The sequence below is a fragment of the Ciconia boyciana genome, chromosome 6, assembly GCF_034638445.1.
Source record: "Ciconia boyciana chromosome 6, ASM3463844v1, whole genome shotgun sequence".
In the NCBI taxonomy this organism is placed as follows: domain Eukaryota; kingdom Metazoa; phylum Chordata; class Aves; order Ciconiiformes; family Ciconiidae; genus Ciconia; species Ciconia boyciana.
In genome coordinates, this window is record NC_132939.1 from 4,521,757 (window position 1) to 4,540,794 (window position 19,038).

General features: G+C 38.8%; 1 long non-coding RNA gene across 5 annotated transcripts in view; it reads left to right on the forward strand.

Moving 5' to 3' along the window:
- LOC140653463 (uncharacterized) overlaps positions 1-18,831 on the forward strand; it is a 20,852-nt gene extending 2,021 nt beyond the window's left edge. Inside the window, exons 2-6 of one of the 5 annotated variants that reach the window (XR_012043119.1) lie at positions 4,831-4,929; positions 6,612-6,803; positions 8,210-8,320; positions 9,839-9,957; positions 10,439-10,547. This is a non-coding gene — a long non-coding RNA (uncharacterized lncRNA). Of the gene's footprint in view, positions 1-4,830; positions 4,930-6,611; positions 6,804-8,209; positions 8,321-9,838; positions 9,958-10,438; positions 10,548-15,964; positions 16,001-18,397 lie in introns of those variants that run through there. The other 4 variants (XR_012043121.1, XR_012043120.1, XR_012043118.1 and 1 more) reach the window with 4 other exon arrangements.
- Positions 18,832-19,038: the final 207 nt, after the last annotated feature.

Genomic DNA, 19,038 nt, shown 5'->3' on the forward strand with positions numbered 1-19,038 from the left:
CAGTACCAAGTTATGAATAGGTCTTTTAACGTATCACCTTGAAGCCTTTTGCATGATGATTCTTATTGTGGGATGTTTGCTTGTTTTGAGTAATGTGCTGAATCAAGGTACCACCTGATGCCAGAAATGAGTGTTGGAGAGTGATATGTAATTTCATCTATGCTAGTGCAACTAAAGAGTTACTTGAAGCATCATCATGTGGATTAAAGAGTATGTGTGATGTATCCTAGTGGTTTAGCCAAATCCAATGAATGATAAGCTAGGATTATATGCAAGGTGGTAAATAAGTCAAGAATATGTAAAACGAAGTGCTTCTAGTGCCTGTATTCTAGTCAAGCACGCCTCCTTATCTTGCCCATAGATATCTTCCTCTTCCAGTAACAGCATTAGCTATGCGCTGTGCTAAAGAAAGCACTAATCTGTTTTGCTTTGCATGCTCTGCTCAGAGCTGTACTTCTTGTATGAACATATGTTGTCAGTAATGGATTTGTTTTAGTGTGATCACAAAGGCAGCGAAGTTCAAAATCTTGTGCTTCTGTGTTTCATGGATGTGATGCTGTACTTCTGTCAAGGGGAATTGTAATTAATGGCTCACACAAAACCAAATGCATAAAGAATTTTACTGAAATCATTCTTATCGTGTAATTCCATGTATAAGATCACTTACAGGTTGCCCAGGTAGGTGGTGGAATCTCCATCCTTGGAGATACTCAAAAGCCAGCTGGACATGGTCCTGGGCAAGGGGCTTTAGGTGGCCCTGCTTGAGCAGGAGGTTGGAGAAGATGATCTCCAGAGGTCCCTTCCAGCCTCAGCCATTCTGTGAGACGTATAGTGATTACATCTCTGGATGTAATCTGTTGTAAAGTTAAAAAAAAAAAAAATCACTGATGGTATGCAAATTTAAAAGATTCTGTGGTTTGTACAAACTTCAGAAAACTGACTTTTCCGTAGCTTTCTGCCCCGCTGCCTGATTGTTCAGACTATTTTAGGCTGCTTTCTTCACGGAACTAGTTTGCAATTACTCTGTCTAGGACAGGAATTGTGAATTTGTAAGCAATAGTTGCCTGCGGGAGCTTTGCAGTAAAGTGCCTCAAGTTAGGCATCCGATTCTGTTGAAATACTGCTTGTGGGAATCCTTGTGAGTGCTGTTACTTCTTGCATATGACTCTTTCAATTGTCAAGTTTTCTTGTAATCTTTCTATTATTCAAGTGAATTTCAAAGGCAATAGATATCCCTCTTTCATTATACCTTAATTCTAATGTCTGATGGGTATCGAGGAGAAACTGCAGTCTTCTGCAGGCATGTACTTCTAGTCAAGAAGTTCATAATATAAGCAGACCATGAAATACCTCAGAAATCTCTCAGTAGATTAGGTTAAATATTTGATATATTTTAAGTATAGATAATGAAATTATTTTATTCAATAAAAATGAAAAGAAGGCAGAGTAGATTCAGAAGTACAACGTAGTAGTCAGAAACCACAGGTTTTCCTTTTTCAGATGCTTCTGTAATGTTAATCCCTCCAGTCACTTCAAAATTCTGTAGTAATTAGGATTATAATATTTATCCTTTTGTTGTCCTCATCTTTGCTCTGTGTTATGTTGTAACAAAAATATATCTTCATTGCATAGCTATGAATAAAGTCTTCCAGAGCGTGAAGATAACTTAAGACTCTCCCTCTCGCAGAAGTGGTGTAAGCACTTGGGTTCACTAGAGGTCAGACTTCTTTTACTCCTTTGTATCTACAAGACGAGACTGCTGTTAAGTCATGGCGATGTGCTTGCAGGCTGTATTCACGTCATATTACTTACCCAGCAAAATGACGCATGTAATTTTGTACAGTGTATAACAGTGCTAAATGGCTTTTAAATGATTTAAAAAGAAGACGTTTAAAGATTAAATATATACAGTAGGGAAATGATGGCAAATAAAGTGATAGGTGGCAGGCTAAAAAACCACAATGTCTAAAAGTGATCTCATGTGTTTTTGCCATCCGATGTCTCGGCAGACAGCGGCACGTAGCCTGCATAGCCTGGGCTGTCAGTAAGATCAGCTCTGCAGTAGACGTACGCAGCCTTAGTTGCATGCAGATACCCAAAGGAATCACTTGCAGCCACTTGCCTGCCCGGGAACTGGTGTGGTTGCAGGGAGAAATGATGGGGAAGAAATAACTGGCAGCCCCAAATCTGGGCGTGGGAGCAGTGTTCGGTGGCTGCAGCAGCAGGATGGGAGCAGCTCGGTGCAGGGCACAGCACTGGGGTCAGGAGGTGGCAGTGCCTGGTCCAGAAGGCGCTGCGGTGGGCTTTACTCGAGCCTTACCTAATGTGGTATTCATTAGTCTGCATAAAATTAAATCATATTAAGGCGTATTATTGAACAAGTTGATTCAATTTAACTTCAGTTTATTTGCTTTCAGTTGTTACATTATCTTTTAAAATTAGGCAAATTAAATCAGCTGGTCAAACCCTGAGGTGAAGGCTGGGAAGGAAACAAAAAAAACCATCATGGAAACCTGGATTCCTAAACAAACAAATGCCTTTTTCAGGCATGCTAATTTCAAGGAATGCTAATTAAAGCTTAATGCATGCACCAGAAACTACACTGCAAGAATATTAATAGCATGGTACAAAGAGAAATAGAGATGTAGTGTTTTGGTGTGTCACTTCTGTAGGTATATTATTTCTGTTAAGACGAATTATTAGGAAAAGAAGATAACAGCACAGAAATGTGTGTATATTCAAGATCAAACACATCTGAGGTTCAACAGGGCACTTTCTTAGCGCTGGTGCTGAGCATATAGAGCTAAGAGTTGAGAGTACTCGGTAAGAGAGCATGATTCTACTCTTTGTAGTCAAACATTTTACAGGTGATAGCACTTAAATTATTTTAGTGTGTTGTAAATTTTGTTCTTCCAACATTTTGGAGATGAGCTGTCTCTACTAAGAGTTGACATGCATGGCAGTTTAAGTGAATCAATTTTTTGAGAAATGAAGAGGAATTCTGCTTGCCAAAGAGAAACATACAGACAAGTCTTTCACTGAGATGTTATTTCCTGATCCAAATCTAAAGTGTAAGTTGGAGCAAAGGCCTGTTTGCTTCATGTCCTTGAACTAGAGGATTAGATTTTTTTTGTTTGTTTGTTACTTTGTGTGCTTTCCGCCCAACTCACTGAAGTCAGAAGTTCATGGGCCGGCTAAAACACAGGGTCAGCTCTGTTCCTGAAAAGAGATTATAATAAGTGACAGAACCCACATTTTATATATATATATGAAAAAAAAGTAGCATTTCTACAGAACCTGCAGATCCATTGCACGTTGCGTGCCTTGGTCTTACAGGGATCTGTACTGCAAGCTTCAGTGTCCATCAGCCCAATCTTCTTTGTGTTAGATATTCTCCCAGCACTGCCTTTTGCTGATGATTGAAAGGAAGATGAGAAGATGAATGTTCAGAGAGGATGAGACAGGAGCAATAAAGACGAGGGGCAGATAAATGTCTAAGAGATGAGAAGCGTCAATAGTGCTTGTGTATGAACCAAGCAGTTACGAGGGGCTGCGGTGGTATTCATTCTCAGTTGGGACCTATTGAAAAGAGGTGATCTTTTAGGGCTACTTTGATAGCACTAGGCAGCGTTGTTATAGATCATGTTATGAGCTCTGTTGTGATATTGCAGAGGTTACTGTTGCATATGGGTCGAGCAGACATGATAGTATTAAGCAGTATCTGATATTACTGTTCAACCAAAAACTTGGAACGACTATACAATAAAAGAAGTTAATTCCCTGCCAAAATGTTTCATATGATGGAGTAAAAAAAGGCTTGCTATTATATTGTTATTTGCAGGAGCCTTTGGAAGACCTTATTTCCCTAAGTGACTGTGCTACTGAAATGGCTGAATTTATTTTTTATTTCTTCTGTCATGTATTTATAGTGGAATGTAGCGTGGATTCTTAAAGCAGCCTATGAAACATTTTTCTTAAGACCTGATTTCATTAGGCTCTTGCCAACAAGTAGCATCTGAATTCTTATTCAAAAGGATTCCTACTGCACAGGCACATCCAAAAGTTAATGTTTGTTCAAAACGCAAATTCTTACACAAATTCTATCTCCCCTCAGTGCTTTAGCTGAGAAATGACACATGTAATGTTAAGTGGCATGTCAATAGCAGAATACTTTGTACTGTAGGATTAAAAAAACAAAATACACTGACATTGTACAGACATACTTTACTCCTCTGGTTCAACTGAATAGATTCACAATATTCTTGTGTTGAATTGTTTGGCTTAACTCATCGCATTGGAAGAATGTTGCATTCACACCAAGGAAAAAATTTTCCTCTGGAGTAAACTGACTGGTTTCAGAGGATTTACATCAGGAATGAATTTGGTTACTAGTATTTTCTATTTGAAGATCTTTCTCCATTTCAGTGAAATTCTCCTTTCCCTGAATTTTTGTACCATGTTATATTTGAAAGCTGTTTCCTGGTCTTTGCTCTTCACATGTCTTGCTTTAAACCTTCTGGTCAGCTCTGCCTTTCTAACTTGAGCCACCTTTTCATCTTAAGGTGCTTCTTGCTCTGTAGGTTCTCTTGCTGTAACTTCTGATAGCTCGTTTGGTTCACACTGTCTCTCTTTTAAGCCTGTCTTGGGTAATCCCATCTGCAAGAGGTGTGTTCTTGCAGGCCATCAGGTACCACAGCGACGGGCACATGATAGGCACCTGCACTGGGACATGAGTGTGCATTATAATTATCTCTAAGTTTGTGATGTACTGATGAACACATTGAACAGGGATTCAGCATTCCTCTTCCCTTCTTTCTGTCGTCTTTCTAGCTGAAAGCATTACTCACTGAATGACCTTCTGCAATTTGAGAAGTCTGGCTTTTTCAAAGGTTCTTGGCACCATACGCCCTGTATCCAGTCTTCCTTCTAGTAAGTACATTTGAAGTCAAACTATCAGTTTGTCTGTGTTGTGGATTCCACGTTGTGGAATGGGTAATAAAAATTCCTTACTTCTTGGAAATGTCATGCATTATAATGGCATAAAGGGAATAGGGGATTCTGAGTTTCTTCTGTGTGCAATTAAAAGCCAACTTCTGTTATGAGTTGAAAACAGACTTTCTTTCCATTAGCTAGTTTTCCTGTGTCTTTTGTGTGTAGAGGGAGTTATTCAGCACTGCACAGATAACCTTTTTCTTTTTTCCTCTAAGAGAATGCTGCTTGAGTGCAGTAAATCCACCACAAAGCCCATAATATCTGAAATAAACCTTACTTGCACCTGCCATCTTGTGTTCCAAATGCCATCTCTATTGAAACACTCCTCTATATTCTGTATATAGCATCTTAACCAAGCTGAATTATTTCATCTGCCACAAAGGGATTAAATATGTCAACAGTAATTATCTTTGCCTTATTCTCTGGCAGTTGTTTTTCCTTAAATATGCTCAGAGGTTCATTATAACTTTCTCACTAAATCTCTTGCTGCATAAATCTATCAAGGTATCTTTTGCTGGCATAGCAAGTGCTGACACATGTGTCCACTCTTGCAAACAGAAGATGGTCAGGAGGGCTTTACTCATAAATTCTAGTCTGTGGTGTTCTAGTTAAAATTCCAGCTGAGCTTACACTCTGCTTGGAAGCCTGTTAGGCTGCTGCTAGAAAGTGATTCTAACCTACGAGAGGACCGAATTTTTTGCAAAGTTTTGTGTTATTAGTAGAAAATACTTAGTGCTTTAAATTCTAATGACAGACAAGCTGTACTTTGAACCAGAACTGGCAGAGCAGAGTGAAGAGAAGAGAGCACGCAAGAGGAATGACTAAACTGATCCTTAAGTTTCATAGACTTTTCAAAGATATATCACCCCCCAGCAATGGGCTCCTGAGCCCTGTGTGGTTCAGTTCTTAAAATAACTGAAAAATGTATTGTAGACAAAATATTTTGAGTGCTATTTTTCAAAAGCTAATTGTAATTCTTATTGTTAAAATAGGTTTCATTTCATGTTGTGATTTAATAACAATTTTTGTTACTTAAAATGACTGTAAAATGTAATTTACCAAAGCCTTACAATGAAGGTTTTGATTAAAATATCACAGAAGTCAAGAGAAATTAAAAATTTTGTCAATATCAAGTTTTTAAGGGTGGTTTTTTTTTTCCAAAAGATTAAAGCCATGTTTCACTCTTTTGAAATATTTTTATTGGAAAAGAGGTATGTAGTCAAATATACATTAACCTAGAACCGTATGAGAAAATAATTTCCAGTTCTCTATTATTAAAGGAAACTTGAGTTTAGTACCATTTCATTGTATTCCTGCCGACAGCCTAGCAATTAAGGCTAATAACTAGACAAATGCATTTAGGGTGCTCTCTGGGCATTATAATATTCCAGATGAGGTCGTTGGCATAGACAGTATAATGCAGTAATACTCACGCTCCAAGAAGGCACAGAGGATGATAAATACGCATTGTAGTGTGCCCATCAAAATAAAATCCAGTTTGCTTTGCTTGGCAGCCTCACCAATTCTTCACAGAAATGATAATTCTCTGAGGACACTTTCTTGCGAAGATACAAAGGAAAAAAAAGTAACTTAAATGCATTTGAATATTCATTTCTTAGCTACCTTCTTGTGTTTTGTTCCTCCCCGCCTCGGAGAATGCAGGAAAATGTGTGGTGCTCTAACAAAGAGCCTTTTTTCTTCTGAATAATCTGACATGGGAAAATTTTGCATCCAGTGAAGATTATGATGAACTGGGGCTTTCACTGTGAATTCCGTCCTGGCTGTACTTCAAAACCTGGCCTGTCAGTCAGGTATACACGATTTGCAGAGTTTGCTTCTTTTTCCCCTGAAGGGACTGATATAGTGTTTAGCCACAACGGAGAGTTGTCCATTAAAATGACAGGGGCCCGGAAAGACACTCGGCATGCTGCACTGGTGAGATGAAGTATAATAGGCTGTTAACAGTCACGTACGCACCTTTTTCAAGGGCCATTTATCCTGAAGGAAGCTTGCTGTGTGTCCTCTCAAGTAAGGGACGCCTTTTCCTTGTTAGTTTAAAAAAGGGAAGCCTCCTCTTTAGAGAATTTAGTCATGTGAAATGACATTCAGCGGTGGGTACGTGCACCCGGCAGGTCCAGCTCCTCCGTGGTGGTGTGAGACTGGGTGAAGGTTTGTCAATAGGCTGGGACAGCAACCACTTGGTTTTACACCCATTTGCTATAGCCGTTTCTTGTCTGAGTTACAGTGGCATCCAGGAGCATCAGTTGAAAAAAAGACTCTATTTTCTTATTCTGTTCACAACCACAAAATATACAAGGACAGATTTTTCAGTAGTTAGGGTGCTTATTTGAAAACTGGGCTTAGATTTTCTAAAATCCTTGCTTGACTCACAGTCGATGGTGGACTTTAGATGCTGAGTCCCTTCCCTCTAGCCAAGCCCATTCCAGCTTCCCCAGGCACCCAAATAGCTGCCTCTGGCTATGCCTGGGGTTATTTTAAATTTTCTGCATGATGAATATTCTAGATAAACATTTATTGGGCCAAAGAGTGAAAAAGAACCAGAATCTGTCATAGCACATGCATTTGTGAGAAGGTACTCCTGGTGTCTCCAGTGAATATTTCACATAAAATACCTGTATATTGTTTGGTGTAGGGGAAGTATGGCAGGTGGATGCCCTCACCTTTCAATTGCAGTGTCTTTCTTTCTCTGGCCTAATAAAAAGTCAATTATGCTCTACAAGTGAAAGAGCTTCAACAAGAGCATTGGGAATATTCTCCTGGTGGTTAAGGCCATGCTAAGGAGATAGGACAGAGCAGTTCAAATCTCCCTGTGTAGAGGAGAACTTCAAGCGTCTTACTAGGGAGGATTTCCAGATGAATTTTGTGGGACGGAGCTGAGGTAGTTACTTAATTCTAGAAGATGGTGTAGACCAAAAAGCCTGAGGAGAAGAACGTGCTAGTTATCAAAATTAGAGGCCTGAGAGGGGTGAGGGTGAAGCTTGCTGAATATGTTAGTTGCTCAGCTTGTCACTGTCTCTTGAGTTTGCAGGTATATGAATATGTCCCCTTTATGCATTTAGCTGGCTTCCATTGCTTTTTTAGTCTATTCAAATTACTATCTTTATAGTAAGTAAAGGTGAAATCTGGGGTGTTTTATGTCTAGGGGGGGAAAAAAAGGCAAGGTTCAGACACATGTCTCCGTTATCCATTCTCCCAGATTCAAGAAATCTATGGAAAAATAGAAAAGCCAGCACTGCTGCTGTTTTTTATTTCACTTCTCAACAGCTGGATTTCATATGAAAACAAGATTAAAGACAGACACTATCAGGTAAGTATGGTTCAATATTTTTCCTTTGGAAATTACAGTATGCACAAACCAGCATTGACAGACAAGTTTTAAGCAATTAAATACAGGCAGGGTCAGGTTCATTCAATTATGAAAAGACAAAACCTCCCTGTCCTGGGAATATTGGCATTGTCATTAACAGGAGAGAGAGAAATGTGGCTCACAAAGAAAATGTAGTCAGACGATGGATGGGGGTATTGGCATGGAAAGCTACTGTTTATATTGGAACAGACACGATGGAAGCTTGTACGTACCGAAAAGCAGACCGCTCTGCAATGACCTTGGTGGCAGCGCGAGTAGTGCACGAAGTGGCCTTTATATACAGGCCAGATTGCTCTTGAAAATTTTGTCTTCCTTCACATAATTGCTTGAATGAGGCTGAGGAGGTACAAAGCCAATTCTCAGCTGTTGACATGGGGATGATTTGCTGGGATGATTGACAGTCTATTGGGTTGGAGATAAGCATGCTTCTCCAGTTGTTTGCAGAAAGTCCTGCCTCATGTTGAATCATTTATCTCTGTAATCAGTGAATCACAGATCACGATAAACACTTGTGCAGAGTCAATAAACCTAATTTTTATTTTTATAATTAAATCTTAAGAGCCACCTGAATCAAGACTATAATTTCAGCGGTAAACATCTGATATTTTATTGTAATGAAGAATCGAAGAATGAATAGAGCCACATTTTTGATTAATTAGAATCTTGTTGCCAAGGAATTAATCTGTTTTCTCTGTGGAAAAAAAAAACCCTCTCTAAAATGAGTTTCTCAGCAGGGTTAATTATAGAAATGCTGAGTGAACTCCAGCAGCAGATATATTTCAATGTATCTTTGTTTTCCTGGATTAAGGGGGCAAATGGGAGAAAATAGATGATCGTTAAATACTGAATATGGCTATTATTTTTCCTGAACATGAAGTAAGAGAAAAGCTAGCCCTGGATCTCAGACTTCCTGGTCACTAGCTATTTCTGGGTGAGATAAGAGCGAGTTTAACTCAGACTGTAATAACTCAGACCCGTATTCACATAGAAATGGCTCCACGGTGGAAGTCTATACTAGTTAGCTGCCGCTATATCAACTGAGGAGTTGCTGTAGTAATACCTTATATGACTATGCTTTCTTAGATGATCCTTTGGACTGATTCCCATCTTCTTCTGAGGCAATGGGGTTGATGCTAACAGAACTGACAAGCCCCAAAAATGAGTTAACTGTACTGCAGTAAACTTTCCTGATTTACTTGCCATTTATAGATGTGAATCCATTTGTGTGCATGGCAAGGTAACGTGTAATTTCTGTGGGTATGAATAAATAGAGCAACCACTTAGTATTTTAAAAGGTTGCTTTCTGTCATTACTTATGGCAGCAGGGGATGCATTTAATTGCTTCTAAGTTTAAAGGAAGAAATGCTTTTTCTTTGCTAAGAAAAGCTACCACACTTATGTGATTTGTAATAAGTAATGTGTCAGTTGCCATATTCCTGCTTTAATATGTCTCTTTAGGATGCGGAAAGCGATGTTCAAAATAACGATAACCAGACAGCGTTAGAAAATTCAAAAGGATACTGTCTCTATATCAGAAGCAGGGATCCAAATGCCACAGTTCAGGCTCATCAGTACTGGTAAGTGTTTTAGACGCGAGTAATTGAAACTTGCTGCTACTGCATGGTTCTAGCAAAGTGTGAAATTGAGGAACCAGAAGACAATACCCAAATGCATGGATGCATGACTGCAGTTTGAGTGCTTTCCTTGTGGGTGACTGAAGCATTTTATTGTCTAGTTACCTCGGAGTAGAGAGTACCGAAACACTTTGGGATGAGAACACTTTGGGTCCTAAGCTTCACTTCATTTTACTGTTGGCAAAAAAAGCAACCCAAAGCCCTGTGTAAGACTGATTAATGGTATAATAAGCAGTTAGGTCTTGCTATTAGCATAGTAGAAACTGTACTGATGATATTTTTAAATTACTTTCTCTGGAAGAGATGTAGTGTAACTTCTTGTACGAGTGACATATATAGATTAAAAACTGGAATACAATGATCTGGGCTAGTCCCTTAGAAAATGTTTGTGGTTAAATGAGATCTGGGTGATTTCATTCTCCAGCTCGTGCTAAGCAGTGGCTGAAGAGCTCTTCCCACCTAGAGGAACTTCTTTTTGGAAATTGTCTGCTGTATTAATCATCTCTCCAGTTGTAGGGAGAGGGATGAAGAAGGAGTCCCGCATCCCTTTAAAAGCCGTGTAAAATAGTACCAAATAAATTTGCTCAAGAAACAGAGTTCCTGTCAATGAGATATTAGTTCTTGTGCACTAGGTTCTTAAATACTGGATGGAAAATCTAGAATCTGTATTAAAAGGTAACAGACTGTTTGTGTTAGTAAGGTGCTTATATAATAGCTTGAAAAATGAAAACTGTTTCCTGAAAATGACTCAGTGTGCAGAGCCCTTTCTAATTGGGAAAATCAGTTCAGCAGTCTGTATGTCAGCATGCTAAAAGAAGGAGAGAATGAAGAGAGGGCATGGCTGAGCTGGGTTGTATCTGACCTTCCAGTTATTCAAGGCAGAAGACCCTGAATATAGCAACTTGGTAAGAAGTTACCCCCAAAGACAACTTATAGCTTGCCTATTTGAACAAGCAGCCTATGGTATATTTTTAGCTACAAATTTTTGTGTAAACCCAACTTTGTATCCTTCTAGGATAGGCGTAGCTATTTTTTTCCCTGTCTGGTCAGCTACATTTATGTCTCATGGAAGCAGTGAACAAATGTGATTTTAATTCAAGTACCTCAATATATATATTTATCACTTACATGAATTACTTTTAAAAAGAGAAAAAATGTTGTACACATGCTAGAAATTGCAGCCAAAGAGTCTTTTCACTTTAAGAGCAAGTAATCGATACAGTGATTCCACAATTTTTTGTGCCTCTTCTCTGGAGCGGGACTCAGTTCAAAATTCAGGTATCCCACTTAAATCCATAGTCTGCCTTCAGTCTGAAACCTTGCAAATATCCAGTTATGAAGAGAAACAAGCAGTAGGTTGAGCTTGACTGCTAACTCACGAATATATTCTGCTTTCTTGCTTGCTCTGATTAGTATCTTATTCTTTAAACAGTGCTGCAAACACCACTATGACTATTCTTATAGGAGCTATATTATGAAAGAATGACAGATTGTGGATGAGGAGGACCTTTTTCATAAATAATTTCCCTTTGCAATGCTTCTGTTTTTCTCTTCTGTAAAACAGTTAAGTAAAAATACTATATATTTCCTGGTACTAATAAGAAAATTTGTAAAGCAAAGGAATTCTTTGACTCCAGGCAGTTGCATTTTATCTACCAGGCCTCAAAATAAAAAAAAAAGTCTCAGAAGCTTGAACTGGTATCCCTTCCTGTTTGCTAACAAATCTGCTTCTTTCCCACTTCCATCATGGATATGGGCTTTAACCTTTCTGGTGTTAATATTGAAACTGCTATTTTTGTTTTTAAAAAAATACATATATATCCTTTCAGTCTATTAGAGTGTTAAAGTATAATTTCATTTCACTCCTTAAAAAGTTGTCACAGCAGCAGTAAACCAAAGATTAGTTAAAAGCTATGACAAAGTTGTAATTTTATTCTTAACATTCCTGTATGTTAGAAAAGAGGTGACAAAAGATTTCCACCCCACTGAAAATTCCTGCTCTCTTACATCTTCTTAACTGACACTTAGTGCTTGGATAATAGTGAGAACATAGGAAAAAAGATTATAGCATTACGTTAGTGGCACTAGAGTTATGGCTGATGAGGTGCTTTCATTCTAAGCCTTCATTTTCAGGCACTTACAGCTTTCCGAATATATTACCCTTTGGGCTCCCATTACACATGCTTGCTTTCATCGCAAAGGTGGCTTGTGGGTTTTTTGTTTAGTCTTTCTCTTTATTCTTTCATTACATTTTTCTTGGCTATTTATTTGATACCTAAGCATGCATCTAAAAAGTATCTTCATTATTTCATCAATACTTTAGATTTTGTTTTCTGCATGTCGGTGTTGGTGCTTCTGCAGAACGCCTGCCTTTGATACAGTAGAGGAACTTGCTTTTATAGATAACTACACAAAGTTCTTAACATCTGCCTGCTCTGTTTTGTTTTTTACTTCTTGAAATAACCAAGGAATTATTCCTTTAAAAAAGAATCCTAAGGACTGATATCATGGTTCAAAATGTAAATATGTACTAACTTATTCGTGAAATTGCTCTGTGTGAATAGGGGCTACACATATCTCAGTAATAAGAATAGATGATTTCTGATGGTTTAGAGCAGGATTCCACTCTCCTTTATGACGTGGGGGGAAAAAAGTCTCTTTCACCAACAAATGCCATAAATAAAAGCCAGAGTTCATACAGAGCTTCAGTTTTGACTTTCCTAACACTCACAGACAATAAACCCTCTTTTGTTTATGTACAGTTTAGATTAGCAGACTTGATGTGGGAAAATCATGAGGAACTGGGAAAGTCAAATCCACTGCTACGGATTCCTGATGGAGCCCCTGTCAGTCCACGACAAAAACAATTTCAGTGTCTTGGCTTTCAGTGTAAATGGATTAACTCAAAAAATGAATTAACATTGAGGGTTTTGTATTTCAGTGAGAAACTACTCCGTGTGCCTGTGCACATGCACAAAAAGAATGAAAGATCAGCTAAAAGAACCAAAGATCATTAAAAACAAACAAACCCTAAATCCTGAGTGGGAAGTTTCTCTAACATGACCTTGTCTCATCTACCGTCATTCTTATTTAAGATGGTGAATGTTGTTTATTTGAGAGAGCATATAAGTACTTTATTATGTTTTTAAGTACCATTAGGTGCAGATCCAACAACATATCAATACTGTCCATTGTAATGCTGAAGCAAAAGGGGGTTTGTAAAGAAGCAGCATCTGTAGAAAGCGAATAGCTAATATGTGCGCTATCTGTGTTCCTAGGCCCAGCTTTGCTATAGTGCTTGACCCAGCTGGTACTGGTAGTAGCATCTTGAAGTAACACACACAAAATGTATCCCAGCAAGGTCCTCCTCACCCTCGGGGTCTCTAGGAGGCCATAATTTCACAGTGAAAGTGGTCCTGGTAATGCTGGCTGCTGACGGTCTCATCAGGACTGGGAATATGTTTTGGGGTTTTTTTCCAAGCTTTTTTTTAAATAAACATGTGAAGATTTCAGAATTCCTATGTCTCAGACAGTGGCCTTTTACTGAAAAGCTAGAGCCCCCGAAGAAGGACATAAAGTGATATTAAGTTTACAGAAATACTGTCTTGTTTTTCAACACTACCATAGGGCATTATAAGGAGAGACGGATCAGGGAAAATCCAAGGCCATGTAGCACTGCATGCTGTGAACAAAAATCCTGCAGTCATAAGCCTAAGCATGCTGGCTGACTGCCGCTAAAAACAAGCGTCTTTTTTGGAACAAGGGTTAGTTACAGTAGAGATGGCAGAAAAGTGATGGCCTTGAAAAGATGTGGTTTTCTTTTAAAGGAAATATTAAGTATGCGTCTAAGGCATCATTCTTCTCCATCTTTTTTTCCCCCTCTCCCCTCCCTCAAATCTCTCACAACAGCTTGGTCAACAGCATTTTCTTGCTTCATTGGTTTTGAAAAGGACTTGCTGTTCCCTGCTGTTAGATTATTTCCAGGAGACTGTCTCAGGTCAATAGTCATAACATTCTTTGCTCAAGTCCCTCTTTCCTCCACCCAGACAAAAAAAAAAAAATTAAAAAAAATAGGGAAGTAGGAAAGGGAAGCGTGTTTTGTTTTCACATGATCGATCCAGAGTATTTTTGGTATGGAACCTTCTTTTTCTTTACAAGTACCTGGTCTCTGGTCTACTGTGCCAGTACCTGGCACATAATTCCCATAGAGAAATTTCTCCTACAAGGCATAAGCAGTAGCAGCAAGGTTTCAGGTGAAATTACTGAAAAATAAAGAGAGCTTTTACTGGTATTAATTTTACTGCAATTTGCAAAAAAAGATTACTTGCCCCAAGGAGCCTAGGAGACATTGACTGTAAAGAAGAAATTAGCCCAAATAAACACGATCCAGATGTGGTTACCTTGGATATTCATTCTTTGGGTCTTGTTTTCACTCTCCTCCAGCTTGACTTTAACAGTTTATAAAAAAGGTAGAAAGGTGTTCACCTGAGGTGCATGTTGCCACCAAACTGATGCCTCTTTTGGCTCATCCACTGCAGCCAAGCACTGCAGAGCAGCGGGGCTGGCTCACGCTATTTCTTGTCTGGTTTGTTCAGCAACTGTGGTAACAACTGTTCTATATACCAGGTGTTAGGTGCAGACTTTGCAGCTGTGGTTCATCTGCAACTGTTCTTCCCCCTGTCTTCTCCTTCCCCTGAAAATATTGAAGTATTTAAGGGTGTCAGGTTAGGACTGCCAGTATGAAATAAATGTATTAGGTTTGTTTTGCACCCCAGTAAATTTTGGCTAATGTTAGGATGGATTTTAATTTTCTGTAACCGCTTGAGCTGATTAAATTAGCATGGGAGCAGATACTTGCAGACAAAGACAGTTCCTGTTAACTGCCATGAGAATTTGTTTGTGTGGTGCTTAAATAGGACAATATGTGATAACTAGTAATCGTTGATAGTTTTACAGTATATGAAATGGGGAGAGACCATCGTAGGTTGATTTGACAACAGCAGAAGTGAACAAGAAGGCAACTCAATATTGTGCTAACCTGTCTTGGGAACAAACGTGTTTCCTTTATTCCTCATGGGATTTTTGTAAATCTGATTAAAACTCTCTTCGGTGTGCATTTAACATTGCTGTTGTTTGTACGTGCCACTGTAGGGTCACGCAGTTAGCCAGCGGCCAGGCTGCACGCCTCGCTGAGACGCTGAATGCCTCGGCTTGGACTAAGAACCACCTGAATTCTAATCTTAGCTTTATTCTTACCTTCTTGAGTTTGCTTGGCTGGCTCGGGGCACCCAAGACAGCAGAGGAACTTCTAGTGTCAGTTGTATTTTAGAACTGGTATTTGAATTAGTACTTGGTAGTGTCAGTGTAATGGAAATAATTTAATTATAATAGGACATTAGCTCTCTGAGTGAGTAATACAAGCAAAGCCAATCCATGTTCAATAGCTCCCTAAAAGTATAGGCTAACAGTGAAGCCAATCGTAGTAATAAATGAACAGAAACATAAACTGTGGAGTTAGAGCTTGATTTTGCGTGTGTTACACAAGATAAGGTGTTATTTAAAGTTTTTAATCTGGAAATCTGATCTTCCCGGTGTCTGAATGTTTGGATTTGGGAATTTGGTTTAAACTCTTTTTTAATAACAAATAATACAGGAAGAATATGTTTCACTTTGTCAGAGGAAACACTGACTTCTTGGATATAAGTAGCTTCTGTCAAGAAAGGCTTCCTTACACATTTCTTTTTTTAATAGACATTATTCAGTTTAGCTGCATAGTTTAAATATTCTTGCCTCAGTGCTCTAGGGGAGAGATTTTGAAAAACATAGGTAAGGGAACAGCTTGTCAGAAAGTAAGAATTCAGCACTTAAACACTCCAAAGGCATTTCCACATATGAGAACAAACAAGCTACAGTTGAGATGTAAAAATCTTCTACCTTTAATGTTTTTCAGCTCTGGATTAAAGAGCCTTCCTGCGCTGAGGGGGGCGTGTCTGAGCTCTGTTAGCCTGGGGTAAGCATCACCTTGACCAAAAACTTTGGGTACTGAAAAGTAAAATGCAGTGGTGTATGTACAACTTATAAGGGACATCGAGAAAGTCCTGACAACTTAACTTCTATAGGAGTTTGTAAACCTACCGCTCTGCTTTTCAAAAGGAAAGAACTATATGTATCTTGATGCTGCACATAATTACAGAGTTTGGATTAGAAAGTAAAATTTTGCTGTTCATCCAGATGCATTAATAGTAACTTAAATAAATCCCATGTCTTAATGGCTAAGCCATAGAGAAAATACAGGGTGTTGCTACTCATGAAAGATAAAATAACCTTCAAATGAGAGAAGCCTGTGCTGAGAAACTGGAGGTTTAAGCTCTTAATCTGTTGTTGATGCATGTGTGAAGGTTTTCGAGATGAACCCCAGGCTGGGAGCCTGAATTTTGCAGCCCTCTCAACTGTTTCCATGTCTCTCCTTCTCTGAGATGCAGGGCCCCTTGATGAAATGTATTCTTTTGCCTACTTATAATCCATATAGTGCAGGACCAGAGAGAGATTGTTTTGATCTTTTATTTGTTACCAGTCATTAAAACTATTAGTTTTTACTTGTACTTTGGAGCTGAAAAATTCAGGTTCTGTTGATGATAAACTGTTAGGGCATAAGCACCTGCTACTCAAAAGGTTAAAAAAGATATATATATATTTTTGCTGGGACAGCCCCTGTTTTAAAGTTGGTAGCACTTTTGCTGTTGAGTATATGAGAGCTTGCTCATACAAGACAACTAAAGATAAATGTACTGGATAATTGACTTATATATTGAAGGGATGTCTTAACCATTAAGCTATGAAGTGTATGTGACTTTCTGGCCTGACAGCAGGCAGTTATTCACACAGAATACAAGAGTCTGGGCTGTAGAAGATGAAGTTTCAGGTCTTGCTTCAAGCCAGGAACAATAAAAATCCTTTGGGTCTGGATCTTTTGCAATACACTACTACTTGCTAGTCAAGGGTATTTCACACAATCACAGAGCAGCTGAGGTTGAAAGGCATCTCTGGAGATCACCTAGTTTAACGCCCTGCTCAACCAGGGTCAGCTACAGCAGGTTGTCCAGGATTGTGTCCAAGGATGGAGACTACACAACCTCTCTTGGCAACCTGTTCCAGCGTCTGATCACTCTTAAACAAAAAAAAACCAAAACCAAAACCAAAAAACCCCTTCAAAAATATTTAAACATAATTTCCTCTATTTCACCTCGTGCCCATTTCTTCCTGTCCTTTCACTGGGCCTCACTGAGAAGGGTCTGGCTTTGTCTTCTACTTGCACCCCTATGGGAGTTCATACACAGTTTTACCTATTTAATGCGAACAGATGAGGAAATTGTGTGGGATGCCTGGGTGCCTATGATTGCCCAACTGTTGATCTTCAGAGGAAGACTTGGGAGTATTCATTTACTCTCTTTTCTAACACAAGAGCTAGAAGGCATTGCCTGGCTCAGGCTATGAGCCACAAATTGCTGGAAGCTAGGAGTATACAGTACAGAAATATAACTCTCTGCTTGGTTTGTGCTTACATCTTTTCACAGAGTTTGGTTATCGAGCACTGTTAGGGATAGGATATTGAACAAAACCAATTTTTGGCATGACGTGGTACATCTGCTTTTATTTTCTAAGACCTTAGAGTAGTTTTAGAGGGATAGATGCAGCTGGCTTGCTACAATACTGCTATTCCTGGTTAATCTGCACAGTGATGTTGATTTTGGGGTTGGACGTTTTTTCAGCTTGCCATACTCTCTGAAGAGGCAGAGATATGTAGCAGCACAAAGCAAAGGGGAGGGTGGCCTTTAAATGATGCTGCTTTTTTGAACCAAATGGTTGGTGGCCAAAGCGACTCAGGACCTCTTATAGCTGAACACTTAGAATAGTGCCCTCCTACAGGAAAAATTGCCCCTAGATGTTTATCTTGAAGCTTGACTATCATAATAGTAAATAAAGGCTAATATACATGTATTATAACTCGGGTCTTGTTTTCTTTTTATAGAGTGTGAAATGAGCTTCCACTTGTAATTGCAGGTTTTCTTGATTGATGTCAAGCTATTTTCTCTGTAAGCAGATACTTCTCAGTTTCTAGCTCTGTTCAAAGTATGAATAATCAATTACAAAAAAACTTGAAAAATAAAATCAAATTGCAAAGAAAGAGGTTCATTTCCTAACGCCCCAGGACAGCAAGAACTTCTGAGCTAGGAAATTACATGCCCTTAACACGACTGTTGACTCTTCCATTGAATGAAAGCTGTACATCAAGAGAGATCTCTCATTACATGATTACAGCACATATTTTCCCTGGAAGATACAAGGCACTTTCCCTTTGGGTCTTGCTTATGAATTTTTACAGCTTGGAGAACTGCAAATACGCTCGAGAGGAAAGTGTATCTGTGACCAATGGAAACATAAAAGGGGAAGAAAAGTTGCAAGACTTCACAGAATACCCGCTCACCTCCTGAAATGCCATGTCCCCATGCATCAAAGGCTTTGCTTGCTTTCTGAAAGATACTATTATTATCATTGCGCACGATATTGCATCCTTTGGGATGAATTCTGCTAACTGTCAATAGAATTATTTATATACGAAACTTGTCAGGTTAGCAAAGGCACAGGAATTTGGCTGGTCATTAAAGATGTAAGTGCATTTTAATGTATTGTGTACTGTGCATTTTCCTTGCCTCCATTCCAGTGAGTGCCAAGACTCCTTCCTTCTGCTGTGACCTCTGTGTTCAGAGACTGGGTTTGATTCTGAGCAGGAGAGCATTTCTCTTGGTTAAGTTATTAACCAAGTTAATTAAGTTATTAACTCTACTCTTGGTTAAGTTATTTCATACAATCCTGAATGTTGTAATTTGTAAAGCAAATCCGTTTCAATACAAAATTATTCTGTAAAACCTTTTACCTCTATAGGCTGAAATAAAGTTTAACATGTTCAAAACAACCCCTGTTTTCTTGCAATCTGATCTGTTCCCTGTTTATTCTGCTCCTACT